Genomic DNA, 22,996 nt, shown 5'->3' with positions numbered 1-22,996 from the left:
CACGTTCTGTAGATGCCACTGGTTCTTCACGTTCTGTAGATGCCACTGGTTCTGTAGATGTAGATGCCACTGGTTCTTCACGTTCTGTAGATGCCACTGGTTCTGTAGATGTAGATGCCACTGGTTCTTCACGTTCTGTAGATGCCACTGGTTTTTCACGTTCTGTAGATGCCACTGGTTCTTCACGTTCTGTGGATGCCACTGGTTCTTCACGTTCTGTAGATGCCACTGGTTCTGTAGATGTAGATGTCACTGGTTCTTCACGTTCTGTAGATGCCACTGGTTCTGTAGATGCCACTGGTTCTGTAGATGTAGATGCCACTGGTTCTTCACGTTCTGCAGATGCCACTGGTTCTGTAGATGTAGATGCCACTGGTTCTTCACGTTCTGTAGATGTAGATGCCACTGGTTCTGTAGATGTAGATGTCACTGGTTCTTCACGTTCTGCAGATGCCACTGGTTCTGTAGATGTAGATGCCACTGGTTCTTCTCGTTCTGTAGATGTAGATGCCACTGGTTCTTCACGTTATGTAGATGTAGATGCCACTGGTTCTGTAGATGTAGAAGCCACTGGTTCTTCACGTTCTGTAGATGTAGATGCCACTGGTTCTGTAGATGTAGATGCCACTGGTTCTTCACGATATGTAGATGTAGATGCCACTGGTTCTGTAGATGTAGATGCCACTGGTTCTTCACGTTCTGCAGATGCCACTGGTTCTGTAGATGTAGATGTCACTGGTTCTTCACGTTCTGCAGATATAGATGTCACTGGTTTTTCATGTCATGTAGATGCCACTGGTTCTTCACGTTCTGTAGATGTAGATGCCACTGGTTCTTCACGTTCTGTAGATGTAGATGCCACTGGTTATTCACGTTCTGTAGGTGTAGATGCCACTGGTTCTTCACGTTCTGTAGATGCCACTGGTTCTGTAGATGTAGATGTCACTGGTTCTTCACGTTATGTAGATGCCACTGGTTCTGTAGATGTAGATGCCACTGGTTCTTCACGTTTTGTAGATGTAGATGCCACTGGTTCTGTAGATGTAGATGCCACTGGTTCTTCACGTTATGCAGATGTAGATGCCACTGGTTCTGTAGATGTAGATGCCACTGGTTCTTCACGTTTTGTAGATGTAGATGCCACTGGTTCTGTAGATGTAGATGCCACTGGTTCTGTAGATGTAGATGCCACTGGTTCTTCACGTTTTGTAGATGTAGATGCCACTGGTTCTGTAGATGTAGATGCCACTGGTTCTTCACGTTCTGCAGATGTAGATGCCACTGGTTCTTCACGTTCTGTAGATGTAAATGCCACTAGTTATTCACGTTCTGTAGAAGCCACTGGTTCTTCACGTTCTGTAGATGCCACTGGTTCTGTAGATGTCACTGGTTCTCCAGATGTAGAAGCCACTGGTTCTTTCACGTTCTGTAGATGCCACTGTTCTTCACGTTCTTAGATGCCCCTGGTTCGTCACGTGTCTGTAGATGCCACTGGTTCTGTAGATGTCACTGGTTCTCCAGATGTAGAAGCCACTACTCTTCACGTTCTGTAGAAGCCACTGGCTCTTCACTGTCTGTAGATGCCATGGTTCTTCACGTTCTGTAGATGCCACTGGTTCTTCACGTTCTGTAGATGCCACTGGTGCTGTAGATGTAGATGCCACTGGTTCTTCACGTTCTGTAGATGCCACTGGTTCTGTAGATGTAGATGCCACTGGTTTCTTCACGTTCTGTAGATGCCACTGGTTTTTCACGTTCTGTAGATGCCACTGGTTCTTCACGTTCTGTAGATGCCACTGGGTTCTTCACGTTCTGTAGATGCCACTGGTTCTGTAGATGTAGATGCCACTGGTTCTTCACGTTCTTGTAGATGCCACTGGTTCTGTAGATGTAGATGCCAACTGGTTCTCACGTTATGCAGATGTAGATGCCACTGGTTCGGTAGATGTAGATGCCACTGGTTCTCACGTTCTGTAGATGTCACTGGTTCTGTAGATGTAGATGCCACTGGTTTTTCACGTTCTGTAGATGTAACTGGTTCTCCAGATGTAGATGCCACTGGTTCTCCAGACGTAGATGACACTGGTTCTTCACGTTTTGTAGATGTTAGATGCCACTGGTTCTGTAGATGTAGATGCCACTGGTTCTTCACGTTCTGTAGATGCCACTGGTTTCTGTAGATGTCAATGCCACTGGTTCTTCACGTCTGTAGATGTCACTGGTTCTCCAGATGTAGATGCCACTGGTTCTCCAGATGTAGATGCCACCACCGCCATCTGCTGAACGGGACGGCTGATCTTGGGACTCTGGGACCGTCCAGGCAACGGGACCGATACGGGGGGGGACCAGCTTTGTGGAAAGTTCGCCAGTCGGAGTGGCCCCGGGTACAGCCCGTGGCTTTGCCTGGGCGCTCTAAACACCCTCTTCAATTACATGTGAAGCTGCTTGTGGTTCTAGCCGGTTCGTAGTTCTAACCACTGCGCGCACACACATACATACACCACACACACACGCAACACACACACGCAACACACACACGCAACACACACACGCAAACACACACACGCAACACACACGCAACACACCAACACACAAACACAACACACCCACACACAACACACGCAAACACGCACACGCCACACACACACCAACACACACAACACCACACACACACAACCCACACACACACATTTCGATTTCGATTTTGAAATCGATCAATCGTTCAGCCCTGCCGCAAACCTGGCCGCCCAAGTTCGATTCCCGCTCGCGGTGTGTGTGTGAGGAGCATACCTGCTAGAGGCTACCTGGGGGAGCTTTGTCTGTGTGTGGTGTGTGTAGTACATAGACACTGCTGCTGCTACTAACAGCACTTGCCCCTACAGCCCTGCTAGAGGCTACCTGGGGGAGCTTTGTCTGTGTGTGGTGTGTGTAGTACATAGACACTGCTGCTACTAACAGCACTTGCCCCTACAGCCCTGCTAGAGGCTACCTGGGGTAGCTGTGTCTGTGTGTGGTGTGTGTAGTACATAGACACTGCTGCTACTAACAGCACTTGCCCCTACAGCCCTGCTAGAGGCTACCTGGGGGAGCTTTGCCTGTGTGTGGTGTGTGTAGTACATAGACACTGCTGCTACTCGCTACTAGCAGCACTTGCCCCTACAGCCCTGCTAGAGGCTACCTGGGGGAGCTTTGTCTGTGTGTGGTGTGTGTAGTACATAGACACTGCTGCTGCTACTAACAGCACTTGCCCCTACAGCCCTGCTAGAGGCTACCTGGGGGGTCTTTGTCTCTGTTGTGTGCATAAATCATTTACGCTCTTATCTGTGGCCAGGAGATGAGCCGCCCAGCCCCCTGTTGTGTGCATAACCGCGTGCTATAGGCTTGCTGCTGTGAGGGGGCAGGGTGAGCTGCGTGGTACAGTACGGTACTGTACCTCTATGCTCCCACGTGTTGCCTCCTCCCCCCAAGACAAAGCTCCACCGTGTAGCCTCCAGCAGGCCGGGGTGGGGGTGGGGAGGGGAGATGGTGGTGGTGTGGGAGGTGGTGGTGAGGGGAGATGGTGTGTGGAGGGTGGTGGTGGGTGGGTGGAGGGTGGGTGGGTGGAGGGTGGTGGGTGGTTGAAGGAGGGTGGTGGTGGAGGTGTGGGTGGTGGTGGAGGTGTGGGAGGTGGTGGTGGTGTGGGAGGTGGTGGTGGGTGGGTGGGTGGTGGAGGGTGGTGGTGGTGGGTGAAGGGTGGTGGGTGGTTGAAGGAGGGTGGTGGTGGTGGTGGTGGAGGTGTGGGTGGTGGTGGTGGGTGGTGGTGGAGGTGTGGTGGGTGGAGGAGGGTGGTGGGTGGGTGGAGGAGGGTGGTGGGTGGTGGGTGAAGGGTGGTGGTGGGTGGAGATGGTGTGTGGAGGTAGGTGGAGGTGGTGGGTGGGTGGGTGGGTGAAGGGTGGTGGTGGGTGGAGATGGAGGGTGGTGGTGGGTGGAGATGGAGGGTGGTGGTGGGTGGAGATTGTGTGTGGTGATGGGTGGAGGAGGTTGGTGGTGGTGGTGGGTGAAGGGTGGTGGGTGTTTGAAGGTGGGTGGTGGTGGAGGTGTGGGTGGTGGTGGAGGTGTGGGTGGTGGTGGTGGTGTGGGAGGTGGTGGTGGTGTGGGAGGTGGTGGTGGTGTGGGAGGTGGTGGTGGTGTGGGGAGGTGGTGGTGGGTGAAGGGTGGTGGGTGTTTGAAGGTGGGTGTGGTGGAGGTGTGGGTGGTGGTGGTGGTGTGGGAGGTGGTGGTGGTGTGGGAGGTGGTGGTGGTGTGGGAGGTGGTGGTGGGTGAAGGGTGGTGGGTGTTTGAAGGTGGGTGGTGGTGGAGGTGTGGGTGGTGGTGGTGGTGTGGGAGGTGGTGGTGGTGTGGGAGGTGGTGGTGGTGTGGGAGGTGGTGGGTGGGTGGGTGGAGATGGTGTGTGGAGGTGGTGAGTGGGTGGTGGAGGGTGGTGGTGGGTGAAGGGTGGTGGATGGGTAAAGGAGGGTGGTGGTGGGTGGTTGGGTGGAGGGTGGTGGTGGAGGGTGGTGGTGGTGGATGAAGGAGGGTGGTGGGTGGAGGGTGGAGGGTGATGGTGAGTGGGGGAGGAGGAGAGTGATGTGGGAGGTGGTGGTAGAGGTTGTGGTGGTGGTGGGTGGAGTGGCGTTGGAAATGATGGTGGGTGGTGATAGGGGAGGTGGTGTGGCATTGTGGTGGTGGTCGTGGTGTGTCATGGTGGAGGTGGTGGTGTGTCATGGTGGTGGTGGTGGTGGTGGTGTGGGGAGGTGGTGGTGGTGTGGCATTGTGGTGGTGGTGTGACATTGTGGTGGTGGTGTGGCATTGTGGTGGTGGTGTGGCATTGTGGTGTGGCATTGTGGTGGTGGTGTGGCATTGTGGTGGTGGTGTGGCATTGTGGTGGTGGCGTGGCATTGTGGTGGTGGTGTGGCATGGTGGAGGTTGAACGCGACACGTGTGTGTGTGTGTACGTGCAGAGTGTCCGTGTGGTGATGAAGAAGAAAGGGCTTGGCGAGGCAGACTCGTCTCCCGGCTACGCGCCACTGCGTTACACGGGGTGATGGGGGTGGTGGTGGTGGTGATGGGGGTGATGGGGGTGGTGGGGGTAATGGTGATGATGGGGGGTAATGGTGATGATGGGGGTAATGGTGATGATGGGGGTGATGGGGGTGGTGATGGGGGTGATGGTGGTGATGGGGGTGATGGGGGTGGTGGTGGTGATGGGGGTGATGGGGGTGGTGGTGGTGATGGGGGTGATGGGGGTGGTGGTGGTGATGGGGTGATGGGGGTGATGGGGGTGGTGGTGGTGATGGGGGTGATGGGGGTGGTGGGGGTGATGGGGGTGGTGGTGGTGATGGGGGTGATGGGGGTGATGGGGGTGGTGGTGGTGATGGGGGTGATGGGGGTAATGGTGATGATGGTGGTGATGGGGGTGGTGGTGATGATGGTGGTGATGGGGGTAATGGTGATGATGGGGGTGATGGGGGTGATGGTGGTGATGGGGGTAATGGTGATGATGGGGGTGATGGGGTTGGTGGGGGTGATGGTGATGGGGGTGGGGGTGGGGATGGGGATGGGGGTGGTGGTGGTGATGGGGGTGATGGTGATGATGGGGGTGATGGTGATGATGGGGTTGGTGGTGGTGATGGGGGTGGTGGTGGTGATGGGGGTGGGGATGGTGGTGGTGATGGGGGGTAATGGGGGTGGGGGTGATGGGGGTGATGGTGATGGGGTTGGTGGTGGTAATGGGGTTGGGGGTAATGGGGGTGGTGATGGTGATGGTGATGGGGGTGGTGATGGTAATGGGGGATGGGGTGATTGTGGTAGCTGCACCATTTTGAATTTGTACTCCACGCGTAAACAGCGTGGGGGAGGGGGAGGAGGAGGTGGTGGTGGTGGTGGCAGAGGAGGTGGTGGTGGTGGTGGCACAGGAGGTGGTGGTGGTGGTGGCAGAGGAGGTGGTGGTGGTGGTGGCAGAGGAGGTGGTGGTGGTGGTGGCAGAGGAGGTGGTGGTGGTGGTGGCAGAGGAGGTGGTGGTGGTGGTGGCAGAGGAGGTGGTGGTGGTGGTGGCAGAGGAGGTGGTGGTGGTGGTGGCAGAGGAGGTGGTGGTGGTGGTGGCAGAGGAGGTGGTGGTGGTGGTGGCAGAGGAGGTGGTGGTGGTGGTGGCAGAGGAGGTGGTGGTGGTGGTGGCAGAGGAGGTGGTGGTGGTGGTGGCAGAGGAGGTGGTGGTGGTGGTGGCAGAGGAGGTGGTGGTGGTGGTGGCAGAGGTGGTGGTGGTGGTGGTGGCAGAGGTGGTGGTGGTGGTGGTGGCAGAGGTGGTGGTGGTGGTGGTGGCAGAGGTGGTGGTGGTGGTGGTGGCAGAGGTGGTGGTGGTGGTGGTGGCAGAGGTGGTGGTGGTGGTGGTGGCAGAGGTGGTGGTGGTGGGGTGGCAGAGGTGGTGGTGGTGGTGGTGGTGGCAGAGGTGGTGGTGGTGGCAGAGGTGGTGGTGTGTGCAGAGGTGGTGGTGTTGGCAGAGGTGGGGTGGTGGCAGAGGTGGTGGTGGTGGCAGAGGTGGTGGTGGTGGTGGTGGTGGTGGCAGAGGTGGTGGTGGTGGCAGAGGAGGTGGTGGCAGAGGAGGTGGTGGCAGAGGAGGTGGTGGCAGAGGAGGTGGTGGCAGTGGTGGTGGTGGCAGAGGTGGTGGTGGTGGCGGTGGCAGAGGTGGTGGCGGTGGCAGAGGTGGTGGCATAGGTGGTGGTGGTGGTGGCGGAGGTGGTGGTGGAGGTGGTGGAGGTGGTGGAGTGGTGTGATTGTGGTGATTGTGGGTGGAGATAGAGATGGTGGTGGTGGTGGTAGAGGAGGAGGTGGAGGAGATGGTTGGTGGTGGTGGTGTGGTAGAGGAGGAGGTGGAGATGGTGGTGGTGGTGGAGATGGTGGTGGTGGTGGAGATGGTGGTGGTGGTGGAGATGGTGGGGTGTGGAGATGGTGGTGTGGAGATGGTGGTGGTGGTGGAGATGGGTGGTGGTGGAGGAGGGTGACGATGGTGGAGATGGTGGTGGTGGTGGAGGAGGTGACGATGGTGGAGATGGTGGTGGTGGAGATGGTGGAGGAGTGACGACGATGAGGGTGATCCCGGCCCAGTTCCGGCCCAGCCTCTGGCTCGAGTCACCCATGCCTCTGTGACCCCCCACCCCCCACCACCCCCCACCCCTCGTGTTGCTGGGTTGGTGGGACTCTGATTGATGGCAGGAATGCGGCATGCGGGTCGGGAGGGAGGTGGGGAGGGGGGTGATGGTGGTGGATTTTTTAATTTGCATTTCCCCAGCAATTAGCGAGCAACACAGACGCGCATATGCGCATACACACAACACGCACACACAGACAAGATCCCCCGTGTAGCCTTAACAGACTGTAGGGGCAAGTGCTGTTATGTAGCAGCAGCAGTGTCTATGTACTACACACACACGCACACACAGACAAAGATCCCCCGTGTAGCCTTAACAGACTGTAGGGGCAAGTGCTGTTAGTAGCAGCAGCAGTGTCTATGTACTACACACACACGCACACACAGACAAAGATCCCCCGTGTAGCCTTAACAGACTGTAGGGGCAAGTGCTGTTAGTAGCAGCAGCAGTGTCTATGTACTACACACACACGCACACACAGACAAAGATCCCCCGTGTAGCCTTAACAGACTGTAGGGGCAAGTGCTGTTAGTAGCAGCAGCAGTGTCTATGTACTACACACACACGCACACACAGACAAAGATCCCCCGTGTAGCCTTAACAGACTGTAGGGGCAAGTGCTGTTAGCGAGTAGCACCTATGAAGGCCGGCACGGCACACGAGGGGATGGGTGGGTGGCCAGCACCACGCCCGGCCGCCTTTGTCTCCCCAGTGGCGATGTTTTACACACCGCACCAGGTACTCATTTGAGGCTGAGTCGACCTCGGGGAGGCCCAGGACCGGTTCAGATAATCGTCACTGGTGGTGTTGGCCGTGAGCGGGAATCGAACCCGTGTTGCCGGGTTCATAGCGCAGTGCGCTAACCACTACACTGCCTGTGTACGCGTGTGTGGTGTGTGGGGAGCGGTGGCGCAGCGGTTAGCGCTACGCCGCGCTACGAACCCGTCAACCCCGAGGTTCGATTCTCACTCACGGCCAACATCGGTGACGATATCACTGGTCAACACACTTTTTCTGGCACGAGGTATTCCAACGGGTTATAAGGTAATTTTTGAGGTGCCGATTCCAAATCTTGGCATCAGTTTTTGTCCGTCACATCAGGTTTTTGAGATATCAAATTGCATTTTCAATAAACTGCGGAAGAAAAATATTAAATAAATGTGGATATCATCTTCTTGGTTCTTTCGGTAAAGTCATCACGTAGAATGGAAATAATAAAATAATAAAAATAAAACATAATATAATAATTCTCACGACGTTTCGGCCACCTGAGGACGGCTACTTGCGTTGTGGCCGAAACGTCGTGAGAATTATTTTATTATGTTGTATTTTTCTTATTTTATTACTTCCCTTCTACGTGACTTTACCGAAAGAACCAAGAAGATAAATCCCTGCAGTCACGAAAGCTTTAAATCGAAATTCAAATGTGGATATCTACATGAAATGATATTCTAAACACACTATCCAAAAAATACAGCGCCACCGTATTTTAACACTAAAGCAGTCACTGACTCGCAACCACTCGCAATCATAAGTGACAGAGTTAATTTCGGGTAAAATCAATGAAAACGGGGTATGCCGATAGCATAAAAACGAGATGTGATCGAGCAAATCCGAGATCAGATTTGGAATCGGCACCCTGAAATTATTCTAGAACAGCTGCAAAAGTCCAGGCCAGAATTTTTTTGTTTGTTGACCAGTGTTATCCAGACCGGTCCAGGGCCTCCCCTAGGTCGACTCGGCCTCAAATGAGTACCTGGTGTAGCGGTGTGTACTCAACATGGCTACTGGGGGGGAGACAAAGGCGGTCGGGCGTGGTGCTGGCCACCCACCCCCCTTCTGTGTGTGCTGCTTGCTAACAGCACTTGCCCCTACAGTCCGTTACAGGCTACACGCCAGAGGTCGCAAACGGGTTTTGATTCCTTACCCGTACCCGGCCGCACCCTTACCCTACCCGTGCCCGGCCGGGTACGGGTAGGGTACGGGTATCGGGTACCTGATTGCGACCTCTGGGATGAAGCCATGTTGCAGGCGCGGGTGGGTTGATTCTAGGAACTTGAATTGTGAGAAGAGACAAGACGTTGGGAAATGAGTGACAAACGGTGACTCACCAGTGACTCACGGCCTACCCGTACCTGGCCGGGTACGGGTAGCCGGGTATCGGGGAGGGTACGGGTTCATCTTCTTGGTTCTTTCGGTAAAGTCACGTAGAAGGGAAGTAATAAAATAATAAAAATAAAACATAATAAAACAATTCTCACGACGTTTCGGCCACAACGCAAGCAGCCGTCCTCAGGTGAAAACCAGGTCCGTCGAGGCGACAGAGTCTGAATGAAACAGCACACGGGCTTGGAGCATATATATAAGCTGGGCGCATTGACAAAGGAATTTGCATATCAACAGGAATTTAGCATATTTATGGGAAATGCAGGAATGTGATTAGTACTGCATATGCATGTGCATTATGCAGGATTAACAGCATCAAAGGGAGCTGCAGTTACTGCTGCCGCAGCAGCTGCTGCCGCTGCTGCAGTTTCTGCTGCTGCTGCAGTTGCCGCTGCTGCAGTTTCTGCTGCTGCTGCAGTTGCCGCTGCTGCTGCAGTTGCCGCTGCTGCTGCAGTTGCTGCTGCTGCTGCACTTGCTGCTGCTGCTGCAGTTGCTGCTGCTGCTGCACTTGCTGCTGCTGCTGCACTTGCCGCTGCTGCTGCAGTTGCTGCTGCTGCTGCACTTGCTGCTGCTGCTGCACTTGTTGCTGCTGCTGCAGTTGCTGCTGCTGCTGCACTTGCTGCTGCTGCTGCACTTGCTGCTGCTGCTGCACTTGCTGCTGCTGCTGCAGAGGGTACGGGTATCGGGTACCCGGTTGCGATGTGATCGATCCATCTCGAACTCGTACATTCATACAATGAGTCGATTTTCAAAAGTGAAACGCAACCGTGGGGATTGATTGTATAAGGGTTTTCGGTTGAAGTGACGGACCGATATTTTGGGTAAGATTTTATTTGAAATGTCCACGAGGAAACTGGCTTGCGCGTGTGACGTGGCCCACCGGGAATGATCTCTGTAGCTCGTCAATTTGTTCGCAAATTGATACGCTGCTAAAGGTGAAAATCAATCGTGGGTTGTGTGGATTTTGTGGGATTTAGTTTAAGTAATTTAGCCATCATTAGTGGAATTATTTATTGTATTTCTATATACCAAGCTAGCGTCCGAATGTGATTATCTCTCTAACTTGGGTCATTCTCCAATGAGTCGCTTTTAAAGGTGAAAATCAACCGTGCATGGGTTGTGTGGGTTTGGGATTTCGTTTAAGTAACATAGCCATCATTAGTGGAATTATTTCTTGTCTTTCTACCACAGTTAGTGCGTGTGTGTGTTACGTGCAGTGTGTGTATGTGTGTGTGTGTGTTACGTGTACCACAGATACCTAACTCGGTCATTTACAATGAGTCGGTTTTAAAGGCGAAAAGCAACCACGGGTTGTGTGGGTTTGGTGGGATTTAGTTGAACGTAGCCATCATTAGTGGAATTATTTATTGTATTTCTACTACAGTTAGTGTGTGTGTGTATAATGTGTACCACAGATACCTAACTCGGTCATTTACAACGAGTAGCTTTTTAAAGGTGAAAAACAACCGTCGGTTGCAAGTTTAGTGGGATTTAGTTGAAGTAACGAAGCCATCATTCGTGGAATTCTTTCTTGTATTTCTACTACGATTAGTGTGTATAACGTTTACCACTGATGTCTAACTCGGTCATTTATGCAATGAGTCAGTTTTAAAGGTGAAAAACAACCGTGGATTGCAAGTTTAGTGGGATTTAGTTGAACGTAGCGATCATTAGTGGAATTCTTTATTGTCTTTCTACCACAGTTAGTGCGTGTGTGTGTTACGTGCAGCGTGTGTGTGTGTGTGACGTGTACCACAGATACCTAACTCGGTCATTTTACAATGAGTCGGTTTTAAAGGTGAAAAACAACCGCGGGTTTGGTGGGATTTAGTTTAAAATGTAGCCATCATTAGTGGAATTCTTTCTTGTATTTCTATCACAGTTAGTGCGTGTGTGTATTACGTGTACTACAGATACCTAGCTCGGTCATTTACAATGAGTAGCTTTTAAAAGGTGAAAAACAACCACGGGTTGTGTGGGTTTGGTGGGATTTAGTTGAAGTAATGTAGCGATCATTAGTGGAATTCTTTATTGTATTTCTACCACAGTTAGTGCGTGTGTGTGTTACGTGCAGCGTGTGTGTGTGTAACGTGTACTACAGATATCCAACTCGGTCATTTTACAATGAGTCGCTTTTAAAGGTGAAAAACAACCACGGGTTTGGTGGGATTTAGTTTAAAATGTAGCCATCATTAGTGGAATTCTTTCTTGTATTTCGACTATTAGCGTGTGTGTTACGTGCAGTGTGTATGTGTGTGACGTGTACCACAGATACCTAACTCGGTCATTTTACAATGAGTCGGGTTTAAAGGTGAAAAACAACCGCGGGTTTGGTGGGATTTAGTTTAAAATGTAGCCATCATTAGTGGAATTCTTTCTTGTATTTCTATCACAGTTAGTGCGTGTGTGTATTACGTGTACTACAGATACCTAGCTCGGTCATTTTACAATGAGTAGCTTTTAAAAGGTGAAAATCAACCACGGGTTGTGTGGGTTTGGTGGGATTTAGTTGAACGTAGCCATCATTAGTGGAATTATTTCTTGTATTTCTATATACCAAGCTAGTGTCCGAATGTGATTATCTCTCTAACTTGGGTCATTTATGCAACGAGTCGCTTTTAAAAGGTGAAACACAACCGTGGGTTGCAAGTTTAGTGGGATTTAGTTGAAGTAACGAAGCCATCATTAGTGGAATTCTTTATTGTATTTCTACCACAGTTGGTGTGTGTGTGTGTAATGTGTACTACAGATGTCTAACTCGGTCATTTACAATGAGTCGCTTTTAAAGGCGAAAAGCAACCGCGGGTTGTGTGGGTTTGGTGGGATTTAGTTGAACGTAGCCATCATTAGTGGAATTATTTATTGTATTTCTATATACCAAGCTAGCGTCCGTATGTCATTATCTCTCTAACTTGGGTCATTTTACAACGAGTCGCTTTTAAAGGCGAAAAGCAACCACGGGTTTGGTGGGATTTAGTTTAAAATGTAGCCATCATTAGTGGAATTCTTTCTTGTATTTCTATCACAGTTAGTGCGTGTGTGTATTACGTGTACCACAGATACCTAACTCGGTCATTTACAATGAGTAGCTTTTTAAAGGTGAAAAACAACCACGGGTTGTGTGGGTTTGGTGGGATTTAGTTGAAGTAATGTAGCGATCATTAGTGGAATTCTTTCTTGTATTTCTACTACGATTAGTGTGTATAACGTTTACCACTGATGTCTAACTCGGTCATTTATACAATGAGTCGGTTTTAAAGGTGAAAAACAACCGTGGATTGCAAGTTTAGTGGGATTTAGTTGAAGTAATGTAGCCATCATTAGTGGAATTCTTTCTTGTATTTCTACTACGATTAGTGCGTATAACGTTTACCACTGATGTCTAACTCGGTCATTTATACAATGAGTCGGTTTTAAAGGTGAAAAACAACCGTGGATTGCAAGTTTAGTGGGATTTAGTTGAACGTAGCGATCATTAGTGGAATTCTTTATTGTATTTCTACCACAGTTAGTGCGTGTGTGTTACGTGCAGTGTGTGTGTGTGTAACGTGTACCACAGATGTCCAACTAGGTCATTTTACAATGAGTCGCTTTTAAAGGTGAAAAACAACCACGGGTTGTGTGGGTTTGGTGGGATTTAGTTTAAAATGTAGCCATGATTAGTGGAATTCTTTCTTGTATTTCTATCACAGTTAGTGCGTGTGTGTATTACGTGTACTACAGATACCTAACTCGGTCATTTACAATGAGTAGCTTTTAAAGGTGAAAAACAACCCCGTGGGTTGTGTGGGTTTGGTGGGATTTAGTTTAAAATGTAGCCATCAGTGGAATTCTTTCTTGTATTTCTATCACAGTTAGTGCGTGTGTGTATTACGTGTACCACAGATACCTAACTCGGTCATTTACAATGAGTAGCTTTTTAAAGGTGAAAAACAACCACGGGTTGTGTGGGTTTGGTGGGATTTAGTTGAACGTAGCAAACATCAGTGGAATTATTTATTGTATTTCTATACCAAGCTAGCGTCCGTATGTCATTATCTCTCTAACTTGGGTCATTTATACAATGAGTCGCTTTTAAAAGGTGAAAATCAACCGTGCATGGGTTGTGTGGGTTTGGTGGGATAAAGTAGCAATAATTAACGGAATTCAAATTTTTTATTGACACAATCCAGGGCAAGCTTGCTGTCTGTCTGTGTGTAATGTATGCCGTGGATTATCTCTAGCCTGGCCATGTATACAATGAGTAGCTTTTAAAGATGAAAAGCAACTGTGGGATTGGGTGCGTTTTGTGTAGGGCTTAGTTGAAGTGGTGACCGAGTGTTGTTGGTTGGTAATATTTTATTTTAAATATCCACAAGAAACTGGCATGCGCGCTTGTAACCGTGTGTACCCATTGATGTCTCCAGCTCGTCAATTTTCACGGCAATGGGTAGCTTTTTTAAATCCTTTATATTAAGTTCGCATGCTTGCTTGCTTGCGCGCTTATGACCGTGCAAATCTTTCGGTCGTTTTTTAACCCACTTCCCGTGATCCAATCGAGCTGACATTTTCCACCCAGACTCGTTGTGCGTGACAATTAATGTTCGTGAAATTTTTTTCCCCAAAATTTTACACTTTTTAGGAAAAAATAAATAATATTTAATTACCAATTGCTTAATGGTGGCAGACAATCATCTGACCCATAGGTGGCAGCCATCTCAATCCAGAGGACGAGAGGACTCTAGCCGCCACGCATATAAAGGATTTATAGTGAAAAACTTTGTTTTTACGGGTAAATTATTATTTTTTGCATTTCCAGCGGGAATTGGCACAAGTGTGCCATGAATTTTTCTCTCGCTCTGTCATTTCTATACAGGAGCGGGCAGATTTTAAATGTGGAAATCAACCGTGAGTTTGGTAGGGATTTGGTGAAGAAATCTGACTGTTTCGTTCCTTTTCGATTTAAAGCTTTCGTGACTGCAGGGTTTCATCTTCTTGGTTCTTTTGGTAAAGTCATCACGTAGAAGGGAAATAATAAAATAATAAAAATAAACCATAATAAAATACAATTCTCACGACGTTTCGGCCACAACGCAAGCAGCCGTCCTCAGGTGAAGAACAGGTCTGTCGGAAAGACAGCGTCTGATGAGAACAGGTCTGTCGGAAAGACAGCGTCTGAATGAACACCACCAAGCTTGGCAGCGTATATACTTACATATATACTTAAATATACGCTGCCAAGCTTGGTGGTGTTCAGAAGAACAGGTCTGTCAGAAAGACAGCCTCTGAATGAGAAGAACAGGTCTGTCGGAAAGACAGCGTCTGAATGAACACCACCAAGCTTGGCAGCGTATATACTTACATATATACTTAAATATACGCTGCCAAGCTTGGTGGTGTTCAGAAGAACAGGTCTGTCAGAAAGACAGCCTCTGAATGAGAAGAACAGGTCTGTCGGAAAGACAGCGTCTGAATGAACACCACCAAGCTTGGCAGCGTATATACTTACATATATACTTAAATATACGCTGCCAAGCTTGGTGGTGTTCAGAAGAACAGGTCTGTCAGAAAGACAGCCTCTGAATGAGAAGAACAGGTCTGTCGGAAAGACAGCGTCTGAATGAGCACCACCATGCTTGGCAGCGTACATTTAAGCTGCTGGGTTAGAGGGGGAATGGCGCCTTGACAAAGGAATTTGCATATCAACAGATATGCTGCCAAGCTTGGTGATGCTCATTCAGACGCTGTCTTTCCGACAGACCTGTTCTTCACCTGAGGACGGCTGCTTGCGTTGTGGCCGAAACGTCGTGAGAATTGTATTTTATTATGTTTTATTTTTAAATCCTTTATATTAAGTTCGCTTGCTTGCTTGCGCGCTTACGACCGTGCAAATCTTTCGGTCGTTTTTTAACCCACTTCCCGTGATCCAATTGAGCTGACATTTTGCACACAGACTCGTTGTGCGTGACAATTAATGTTCGTGGAAAAAAAAATCCTAAATTTTACACCTTTTAGGAATTTTTTTAAAATATTTAATTACCAATTGCTTAATGGTGGCAGACAATCATCTGACCCATAGGTCGCAGCCATCTCAAGCCAGAGGACGAGAGGACTCTAGCCGTCCATTTCAAAGACCAATGTGGGCTGGGTTGTGGCCCATTGAACACGCATATCAAGGATTTATAGTGAAAAACTTTGTTTTTACGGGTTAGTTTTTTATTATTTTATAATTTCCCTTCTACGTGACGACTTTACCGAAAGAACCAAGAAGACACCGGTTATCCTGTCGCACTCCACGTCTGTCTCTCTCCTCCGTGTCTCCCCACCACCACCACCACCACCACGCATTCTGCCCCCCCCCCTCTCTCCCCGCGCCACACGGTAGAAGCATCTGCCTCTCCCTCTCTCCGTGCGTCTTTTATCGGCCATCGCATCCGGACAAAAGTCTCCGCTATCGATCGGGGAGAGAGGAGGGGGAGAAAGGGAGACGCTCACTCACCCCCTCTCGCAACGCTCAGCGTCGTTCACCCAGCGTCGCTCACCCAGCGTCGCTCACCCACTCGTCCACCCCGTCCACTCACTCACCCACTCACCCGTGACCTTGGCTCGCTCACTCACTCACTCCACACTCACTCACTCACCTCACTCACTCACCCCGTCCACTCACTCACCCGTGACCTTGACTCACTCACTCGCTATGCTCTCGCTCACCCCACTCGCTCACCCCGTCCACTCGCTCGCCCAGCGTCGCTCGCCCAGCGTCGCTCACCCACTCGTCCACCCCGTCCACTCACTCACCCACTCACCCGTGACCTTGGCTCGCTCACTCACTCACTCCACTCTCACTCGCTCACCTCACTCACTCACCCCGTCCACTCACTCACCCGTGACCTTGACTCACTCACTCGCTATGCTCTCGCTCACCCCACTCGCTCACCCCCGTCCACTCGCTCGCCCAGCGTCGCTCGCCCAGCGTCGCTCACCCACTCGTCCACCCCGTCCACTCACTCACCCACTCACCCGTGACCTTGGCTCGCTCACTCACTCACTCCACTCTCACTCGCTCACCTCACTCACTCACCCCGTCCACTCACTCACCCGGGACCTTGACTCACTCACTCGCTATGCTCTCGCTCACCCCATTCGCTCACCCCGTCCACTCGCTCGCCCAGCGTCGCTCGCCCAGCGTCGCTCGCCCAGCGTCGCTCACCCACTCGTCCACCCCGTCCACTCACTCACCCACTCACCCGTGACCTTGGCTCGCTCACTCACTCACTCCACTCTCACTCGCTCACCTCACTCACCCACCCCGTCCACTCACTCACCCGTGACCTTGACTCACTCACTCGCTATGCTCTCGCTCACCCCACTCGCTCACCCCGTCCACTCGCTCGCCCAGCGTTGCTCGCCCAGCGTCGCTCACCCACTCGTCCACCCCGTCCACTCACTCACCCACTCACCCGTGACCTTGGCTCGCTCACTCACTCACTCCACTCTCACTCACTCGCATCACTCACTCACCCCACTCACCCACCCCGTCCACTCACTCGCTCGCCCCACTCGCTCACCCCGCTCACCCCACTCACTCACCCAGCGTCGCTCACCCCATCCACTCACTCACCCGTGACCTTGCCTCGCTCACTCACTCACTCCACTCTCACTCACTCACTCACCCCACTCACTCACCCCTCGTTCACTCACTCACTCGCTTCACTCTCACTCACCCCACTCGCTCACCCCACTCACCCCGCGCTCACTCTCACTCACCCCACTCGCTCACCCCACTCTCCCCGCGTTCACTCTCACTCACCCCACTCGCTCACCCCACTCACCCCGCGTTCACTCTCACTCACCCCACTCGCTCACCCCACTCACCCCACTCACTCCACTCTCACTCACCCCACTCGCTCACCCCACTCACCCCACTCCCTCCACTCTCACTCACCCCACTCACTCACCCCACTCATCCCGCGTTCACTCTCACTCACCCCACTCGCTCACCCCACTCACCCCGCGTTCACTCTCACTCACCCCACTCGCTCACCCCACTCCACCCCGCGTTCACTCTCACTCACCCCACTCGCTCACCCCACTCACCCCGCGTTCACTCTCACTCACCCCACTCGCTCACCCCACTCACCCCGCGTTCACTCTCACTCACCCCACTCGCTCACCCCACTCACCCCGCGTTCACTCTCACTCACCCCACTCGCTCACCCCACTCACCCCGCGTTCACTCTCACTCACCCCACTCGCTCACCCCACTCACCCCGCGTTCACTCTCACTCACCCCACTCGCTCACCCCACTCACCCCGCGTTCACTCTCACTCACCCCACTCGCTCACCCCACTCACCCCGCGTTCACTCTCACTCACCCCACTCGCTCACCCCACTCACCCCGCGTTCACTCTCACTCACCCCACTCGCTCACCCCACTCACCCCGCGTTCACTCTCACTCACCCCACTCGCTCACCCCACTCACCCCGCGTTCACTCTCACTCACCCCACTCGCTCACCCCACTCACCCCGCGTTCACTCTCACTCACCCCACTCGCTCACCCCACTCACCCCGCGTTCACTCTCACTCACCCCACTCGCTCACCCCACTCACCCCGCGTTCACTCTCACTCACCCCACTCGCTCACCCCACTCACCCCGCGTTCACTCTCACTCACCCCACTCGCTCACCCCACTCACCCCGCGTTCACTCTCACTCACCCCACTCGCTCACCCCACTCACCCCGCGTTCACTCTCACTCACCCCACTCGCTCACCCCACTCACCCGCGTTCACTCTCACTCACCCCACTCACTCACTCACCCCACTCGCCCACCCCGTCCACTCACTCACCCGTGACCTCGCCCCACTTGCTCGCCCCACTTGCTCGCCCCACTTGCTCGCCCCACTTGCTCGCCCCACTCGCTCGCCCCACTCGCTCGCCCCACTCACTCACCCCACTCACTCACCCCACTCACTCACCCCGCTCACAGGCACCATATCTCAGGTGACATCTCCCGCCCACCCCTCGCTCCATCTGCCAGCCCCTCTGTCCCCTACTGCCACTCCTAGGCAGCCAGGGTGTGTGTGTGGGTGGCTCTGTGTGTGTGTGTGGGTGTCTCTGTGCGTGTGGGTGTCTGTGGGTGGGTGGGTGTCTCTGTGTGTGGGTGGGTGTCTGGGTATCTCGGTGGGTGTGTGGGTGTCTTTGTGGGTGGGTGGGGGTCTCTGTGTGTGTGTCTCTCTCTCTCTGTGTGTGTGTGTGTCTCTGTGTGTGTCTCTCTCTGTGTGTGTGTGTGGCCTTAACTTGCACATAGCCTGGCACAAGCGCCGTGGTTGACTCAGTCTCAAAATGAGTAACCTGGTGCAGTAGTGTAGTAAACATCGCCACTGGGGAGACAAAGGCGGCCGGGCGTGGTGCTGGCCACCCACCCCCTCGTGTGTAGCCACAGTGCCGGTAGCCTTCATAGGTGCTGCTACTCACTAACAGCACTTGCCCCTACAGTCTGTTACAGGCTACACGGGGGATTTTTGCATTTGGGGGAGAATTGAGCTCTGAGCCTCAACTCGGTCGCTCCGTTTCGTTTTTGTTTTCAACTACCACCGCTACACCAGGTACTCATTTGAGGCCGAGTCGACCTAGGGGAGGCCCTGGACTGGTCTGGATAACACTGGTCAACAAATAAAAAAAATTCTGGCCTGGACTTTTGCAGCTGTTCTAGACTAATTTCAGGGTGCCGATTACAAATCTGATCTCAGATTTGCTCGATCACATCTCGTTTTTATGCTATCGGCATACCCCGTTTTCATTGATTTTACCCGAAATTAACTCTGTCACTTATGATTGCGAGTTGTTGCGAGTCAGTGACTGCTTTAGTGTTAAAATATGGTGCTGTGTTTTTAGGATAGTGTGTTTATAATATTACTTCATGTAGATATCCACATTTGAATTTCGATGTAAAGCTTTCGTGACTGCAGGGATTCATCTTCTTGGTTCTTTCGGTAAAGTCGTCACGTAGAAGGGAAGTAATAAAATAATAAAAATACAACACAATAAAATACAATTCTCACGACGTTTCGGCCACAACGCAAGTAGCCGTCCTCAGGTGGCCGAAACGTCGTGAGAATTATTATATTATGTTTTATTTTTATTATTTTATTATTTCCATTCTACGTGATGACTTTACCGAAAGAACCAAGAAGATGAATCCACATTTATTTAATATTTTTCTTCCGCAGTTTTTATTGAAAATGCAATTTTTGACATCTCAAAAACCTGATGTGATGGACAAAAACTGATGCCAGATTTGGAATCAGCACCCCAACAATTACGTTAACACCGTTGGAATACCTCATGCCAGAAAAAGTGTGTTGACCAGTGATATTTTATTTGTACCAGATGTGAGGCTTCCACCTGAGCTACTCTGTAGCTCTTACTGGTAGGAAACCTCCTGGTTACACCAGCCCACAGGGGATTGTTGTGTCCGTCCGTCGTGCATCCAAATATGGGAGGGGCTGGGTGGGGAGGGGCTGGGTGGGGAGGGAGGGGCTGGGTGGGGAGGGAGGGGCTGGGTGGGAGGGAGGGGCTGGGTGGGGAGGGAGGGGCTGGGTGGGGAGGGAGGGGGTGGGTGGGGAGGGAGGGGGTGGGGAGGGAGGGTGGGCTGGGTGGGGAGGGTGGGCTGGGTGGGGAGGGAGGGGGTGGGTGGGGAGGGAGGGGGGTGGGGAGGGAGGGTGGGCTGGGTGGGGAGGGTGGGCTAGGTGGGGAGGGAGGGGCTGGGTGGGGAGGGAGGGGCTGGGTGGGGAGGGTGGCGAGGGGCTGGGTGGCGAGGGGCTGGGTGGCGAGGGGCTGGGTGGCGAGGGGCTGGGTGGCGAGGGGCTGGGTGGCGAGGGGCTGGGTGGCGAGGGGCTGGGTGGGGAGGGAGGGGCTGGTCACCCCGTGGTGCCCTTATAAAACTCAACGTTTCACCTACTCACTACCGGCTTGTGCCCGCCCTCACAGTCGGCCAGATTGCTGTATACCCCACGGTTGTTGCCCTGGCCCTTGTTGACCCTGCAGGTCATTGACCCAGCAGCCCAACAACGTTCCTACCAGCTCCTCCGCAGGAGGAATGTGTTTGTCAGACGAGCCGACCAGGTCACACTTCATGATGGCTTAGCTTTGCCAAGTGGGGTGGTCGTGTCGGCGAGTTTGGTTGGACGAATGGTTTGGTGGGTTGGTAAATGTGTCGAGGTGTATTGTAAATGTGTAATGGGCACGGATGGGTAACAAACACAAGGGGCATGGTTATGGCCGTACACAGAGGAGGGTGCTCACTCCGACGTCCGCACCTGCATCCCCCACGGCCCCCCCCCCCCCCCCCCCCCCGGGGGCCGATTGCTATAAAAGGTGGTGAGCCGGAGGGCTCGGGGTCGAGTGTGTCAGCTTTAACCAGCGAAGAGTGAAGACCAGCTAGAGTAGGCCCCGGAGCTCCCCTGGCTCGCTGTCCTTGTCAGGACCGACCAGGGCAAGCCGGTGGCGTGGCCCCGAGAGCCCAGACTGACGTTCTTATAAGAGGTCGGTCTGGAGTCTCAGGTGCCGGGAATCTTAGCTTGACCAGGGCTGGGATAGATAGCCTCCCCTAGCTCTGTAGTGGAGGACCTGGGAGTAGGCTAGCCGGGGTAAAACGTTGGGTCTCCCTGTTAGATGGGTGAAGGGGCTGATACCCTGGCTCCGTAAATACGTTGGTGTTAATAAATAGTGGGCCTCCAACGACGTCGTCCGAGCCTCCTGCAACTTACTACAAATGCAATGGTTATGTGGCAGAGATCGCAAACGGGTTTTGATTCTTACCCGTACCCGGCCGCACCAGGGTCGCAAACGGGTACCCGTACCCATACCCGGCTGGGTACGGGTAGGGTACGGGTATCGGGTACCCGATTGCGACCTCTGGGATGAAGCCACGTTGCAGGCGCGGGTGGGTTGAGTCTAGGAACTTGAATTGTGAGAAGAGACAAGGACGTTGGGAAATGAGTGGACAAACGGTGACTCACCAGTGACTCACGGCCTACCCGGCTACCCGTACCCAGCCGGGTACGGGTAGCCGGGTATCGGGTAGGGTACGGGTATCGGGTACCCGGTTGCAACCTCTGGTTGGTGGCTTGGTAAATGCAGTGGGTTGGTGGAAGGGGGGTCGGTGAGTGGGTGGGCAGTCATGTGGGTCTCTCCCTCACCCCCTCTACCCCTCTCTACCCCTCTACCCCTCTCTACCCCTCTCCCCTCACCTCTCTCTCTACCCCCCTCTCTCTACCCTCATTTCTCTCTCTACCCCCCTCTCTCTCTACCCCTCTAGACGCCCACACAACCACGAGCGGGGTACCAATGGGTGGCCATTCCACTTCTCGAAGTCCCGGCTACCACCACCACCACCACCTCCCTGTGCCACCACCTCTACTATCATCAGCGCTGGCAACATCAGCCCTGCCAACCACCAGGGAGTCACGGCAACCACCAGGGGAGTCACGGCAATCACCGCAGGAACCACGGCAACCACCGGAGGAGTCACGGAAACCACCAGGGGAACCACGGCAACCACCGCAGGAACCACGGCAACCACCGGAGGAGTCAAGGCAACCACCAGAGAAACCACGGCAACCACCGCCCCCCCACCCGGAGCCACGGAAACCGAGGCTTCAGCAACCGGTGGTGATGCAACAACAACAGCAACAACAACCGGTGATGCCCCAACAACAACAACAACCGCCGGTGATGTGCAGGATCGAAATTGTGGTACGGGTGGAATTTGGACTTCTGCAACCGGTGCTCTGGGGACCGGCGCCCTGGCAACCGACACCCCCACAACAGGCGCCATGCCAACCGGCGCCATGCCAACCGACACCCTGCCAACAGGCGCCACGCCAACCGACACCCTGCCAACAGGCGCCGCCAACCGACACCCTGCCAACCGGCGCCACGCAAACCGACACCCTGCCAACAGGCGCCACGCCAACAGTCGCCACGCCAACAGTCGCCACGCCAACAGTCGCCACGCCAACAGTCGCCACGCCAACAGTCGCCACGCCAACAGTCGCCACGCCAACAGTCGCCACGCCAACAGTCGCCACGCCAACAGTCGCCACGCCAACAGTCGCCACGCCAACAGTCGCCACGCCAACAGTCGCCACGCCAACAGTCGCCACGCCAACAGTCGCCACGCCAACAGTCGCCACGCCAACAGTCGCCACGCCAACTGTCGCCCCGCCAACTGACGCCCCGCCAACCGACGCCCCGCCAACAGTCGCCACGCCAACCGACGCCACGCCAACCGACGCCACGGCAACAGGCGCCACGGCAACCTGCGCCCTGCCAACCGACGCCAGCATGCCAACCGATGCCCCTGCCGCATCCTTCGCCACGGCAACCGGCTCCCCGGCAACCGGCTCCCCGGCAACCCCCGTCTGTTGGTCCGATGGTCTCCTGGGAAGAGGCGTTTCGGCGACTGACTCCCCGGGTGGTGCAGCAGGGGCACGTGCAGCAGGTGCAGCAGCAGGGCCTAGTGCAGCAGACTTTCCTGCGCCTGGTGATCCGTCAAATGGCAACCGAGGTAGCGTTGCCCTGGCAAACGTCGCCCTTGGACTACCTGCCCCGGCCAACGGAGCCCCGTTGACCGACGACCCGGAATCGGACCCTCCCTCCGAGGCTTTCCCGGCTACGCC

General features: G+C 53.4%; 2 long non-coding RNA genes across 2 annotated transcripts in view; one reads left to right on the top strand and one right to left on the bottom strand.

Moving 5' to 3' along the window:
* Positions 1-3,287, bottom strand: part of LOC133339050 (uncharacterized) — a 38,033-nt gene extending 34,746 nt beyond the window's left edge. The window contains exon 1 of the long non-coding RNA XR_009754675.1: positions 2,805-3,287. This is a non-coding gene — a long non-coding RNA (uncharacterized LOC133339050). The remainder of the gene's footprint in view (positions 1-2,804) is intronic.
* Positions 1-22,996, top strand: part of LOC133339051 (uncharacterized) — a 107,001-nt gene that overhangs the window by 75,282 nt on the left and 8,723 nt on the right. The gene's annotated exons all lie outside the window — the stretch shown is intronic.

Source organism: Lethenteron reissneri, unplaced genomic scaffold (genome assembly GCF_015708825.2).
Source record: "Lethenteron reissneri isolate LAM-NWPU_2019-01 unplaced genomic scaffold, ASM1570882v1 scaffold_1640, whole genome shotgun sequence".
NCBI classification, from domain to species: domain Eukaryota; kingdom Metazoa; phylum Chordata; class Hyperoartia; order Petromyzontiformes; family Petromyzontidae; genus Lethenteron; species Lethenteron reissneri.
This window is presented reverse-complemented; position numbering and strand designations above follow the sequence as displayed.